The sequence below is a fragment of the Pecten maximus genome, chromosome 8, assembly GCF_902652985.1.
Source record: "Pecten maximus chromosome 8, xPecMax1.1, whole genome shotgun sequence".
NCBI classification, from domain to species: Eukaryota; Metazoa; Mollusca; class Bivalvia; order Pectinida; family Pectinidae; genus Pecten; species Pecten maximus.
The window spans coordinates 41699146-41703367 of record NC_047022.1 but is presented as its reverse complement, the minus strand read 5'-3'; positions in this window follow the sequence as shown (position 1 = coordinate 41703367).

Here is a 4222-nt window from a genome sequence, read left to right as displayed (position 1 = left end):
GAGCTGTATATCTGTAATGATGGTGTGTTATATAGAGTTGTATATTATGTAATGATGGTGTGTTATATAGAGCTGTATATCTGTAATGATGGTGTGTTATATAGAGCTGTATATATCTGTAATGATGGTGTATTATATAGAGCTGTATATCTGTAATGATGGAGTGTTATATAGAGCTGTGTATCTGTAATGATGGTGTGTTATATAGAGCTGTATATCTGTAATGATGGTATGTTATATAGACCTATATATCTGTAATGATGGTGTATTATATGGAGTTGTATATCTGTAATGATGGTGTGTTATATAGAGTTGTATATCTGTAATGATGGTGTGTTATATAGAGTTGTATATCTGTAATGATGGTGTGTTATATAGAGCTGTATATCTGTAATGATGGTGTGTTATATAGAGTTGTATATTATGTAATGATGGTGTGTTATATAGAGCTGTATATCTGTAATGATGGTGTGTTATATAGAGCTGTATATATCTGTAATGATGGTGTATTATATAGAGCTGTATATCTGTAATGATGGAGTGTTATATAGAGCTGTATATCTGTAATGATGGTGTGTTATATAGAGTTGTATATTATGTAATGATGGTGTGTTATATAGAGCTGTATATCTGTAATGATGGTGTGTTATATATAACTGTATATCTGTAATGATGGTGTGTTATATAGAGTTGTATATCTGTAATGATGGTGTATTATATAGAGTTGTATATCTGTAATGATGGTGTGTTATATAGAGTTGTATATCTGTAATGATGGTGTGTTATATAGAGTTGTATATCTGTAATGATGGTGTGTTATATAGAGCTGTATATCTGTAATGATGGTGTGTTATATATAACTGTATATCTGTAATGATGGTGTGTTATATAGAGTTGTATATCTGTAATGATAGTGTGTTATATAGAGTTGTATATCTGTAATGATGGTGTGTTATAAAGAGCTGTATATCTGTAATGATGGTGTGTTATATAGAGTTGTATATCTGTAATGATGTTGTGTTATATAGACCTGTATAACTGTAATGATGGTGTGTTATATAGACCTATATATCTGTAATGATGGTGTGTTATATAGAGTTGTATATCTGTAATGATGGTGTGTTATATAGAGTTGTATATCTGTAATGATGGTGTATTATATGGAGTTGTATATCTGTAATGATGGTGTGTTATATAGAGTTGTATATCTGTAATGATGGTATGTTATATAGAGTTGTATATCTGTAATGATGGTGTATTATATGGAGTTGTATATCTGTAATGATGGTGTGTTATATAGAGTTGCATATCTGTAATGATGGTGTATTATATGGAGTTGTATATCTGTAATGATGGTGTGTTATATAGAGTTGTATATCTGTAATGATGGTATGTTATATAGACCTATATATCTGTAATGATGGTGTGTTATATAGAGTTGTATATCTGTAATGATGGTATGTTATATAGAGTTGTATATCTGTAATGATGGTGTGTTATATAGAGCTGTATATCTGTAATGATGGTGTGTTATATAGAGCTGTATATCTGTAATGATGGTGTGTTATATAGACCTATATATCTGTAATGATGGTGTGTTATATAGAGTTGTGTATCTGTAATGATGGTGTGTTATATAGAGTTGTATATCTGTAATGATGGTGTGTTATATAGAGTTGTATATCTGTAATGATGGTGTATTATATAGAGCTGTATATCTGTAATGATGGTGTGTTATATAGACCTATATATCTGTAATGATGGTGTGTTATATAGAGTTGTGTATCTGTAATGATGGTGTGTTATATAGAGCTGTATATCTGTAATGATGGTATGTTATATAGACCTATATATCTGTAATGATGGTGTATTATATGGAGTTGTATATCTGTAATGATGGTGTGTTATATAGAGCTGTATATCTGTACTGATGGTGTGTTATATAGAGTTGTATATTATGTAATGATGGTGTGTTATATAGAGCTGTATATCTGTAATGATGGTGTGATATATATAACTGTATATCTGTAATGATGGAGTGTTATATAGAGCTGTATATCTGTAATGATGGTGTGTTATATAGAGTTGTATATCTGTAATGATGGTATGTTATATAGAGTTGTATATTATGTAATGATGGTGTGTTATATAGAGCTGTATATCTGTAATGATGGTGTGTTATATATAACTGTATATCTGTAATGATGGTGTGTTATATAGAGTTGTATATCTGTAATGATGGTGTATTATATAGAGTTGTATATCTGTAATGATGGTGTGTTATATAGAGTTGTATATCTGTAATGATGGTGTGTTATATAGAGTTGTATATCTGTAATGATGGTGTGTTATATATAACTGTATATCTGTAATGATGGTGTGTTATATAGAGTTGTATATCTGTAATGATGGTGTGTTATATAGAGTTGTATATCTGTAATGATGGTGTGTTATAAAGAGCTGTATATCTGTAATGATGGTGTGTTATATAGAGTTGTATATCTGTAATGATGTTGTGTTATATAGACCTGTATAACTGTAATGATGGTGTGTTATATAGAGTTGAATATCTGTAATGATGGTGTGTTATATAGAGCTGTATAACTGTAATGATGGTGTGTTATATAGAGCTGTATATCTGTAATGATGGTGTGTTATATAGAGTTGAATATCTGTAATGATGGTGTGTTATATAGAGTTGTATATCTGTAATGATGGTATGTTATATAGAACTGTATATCTGTAATGATGGTGTATTATATGGAGTTGTATATCTGTAATGATGGTGTGTTATATAGAGTTGTATATCTGTAATGATGGTATGTTATATAGAACTGTATATCTGTAATGATGGTGTGTTATATAGAGTTGTATATCTGTAATGATGGTGTGTTATATAGAGCTGTATATCTGTAATGATGGTGTGTTATATAGAGTTGAATATCTGTAGTGATGGTGTGTTATATAGAACTGTATATCTGTAATGATGGTGTGTTATATAGAACTGTATATCTGTAATGATGGTGTGTTATATAGAGTTGTATATCTGTAATGATGGTGTGTTATATAGAGCTGTATATCTGTAATGATGGTATGTTATATAGAACTGTATATCTGTAATGATGGTGTGTTATATAGAGTTGTATATCTGTAATGATGGTATGTTATATAGAGTTGTATATCTGTAATGATGGTGTGTTATATAGAGTTGTATATCTGTAATGATGGTATGTTATATAGAGTTGTATATCTGTAATGATGGTGTGTTATATATAACTGTATATCTGTAATGATGGTGTGTTATATAGAGTTGTATATCTGTAATGATGGTATGTTATATAGAGTTGTATATCTGTAATGATGGTGTGTTATATATAACTGTATATCTGTAATGATGGTGTGTTGATGTTTCTGTTGTGGTTGTTATATAGAGTTGTAATTGTATAATGTGTGTTATATAGACCTATATATCTGTAATGATGGTGTGTTATATAGAGTTGTATATCTGTAAGGATGGTGTGTTATATGGTTGTAATTAATGAGGTATGTATATGACTTATGTAATGATGGTGTGTTATATAGACCTATATATCTGTAATGATGGTGTGTTATATAGAGTTGTATATCTGTAATGATGGTGTGTTATATAACTGTATATCTGTTATAATGGTATGTAATATAGAGCTGTATATCTGTAATGATGGTGTGTTATATAGACCTATATATCTGTAATGATGGTGTGTTATATAGAGTGTAGTATCTGTAATGATAGTGGTTATATAGAGTTGTATATCTGTATATGATGATGTGTTATATAGAGTTGTATATCTGTAATGATGTGATTATAGCTGTTATGAATGATGGTTGTTACTATATCTGTAATGATGGTGTGTTATATAGAGTTGTGTATCTGTAATGATGGTTGTGTTATATAGAGCTGTATATCTGTAATGATGGTATGTTATATAGACCTATCTATCTGTAATGATGGTGTATTATATGGAGTTGTATATCTGTAATGATGGTGTGTTATATAGAGCTGTATATCTGTACTGATGGTGTGTTATATAGAGTTGTATATTATGTAATGATGGTGTGTTATATAGAGCTGTATATCTGTAATGATGGTGTGATATATAAACTGTATATCTGTAATGATGGAGTGTTATATAGAGCTGTATATCTGTAATGATGGTGTGTTATATAGAGTTGTATATCTGTA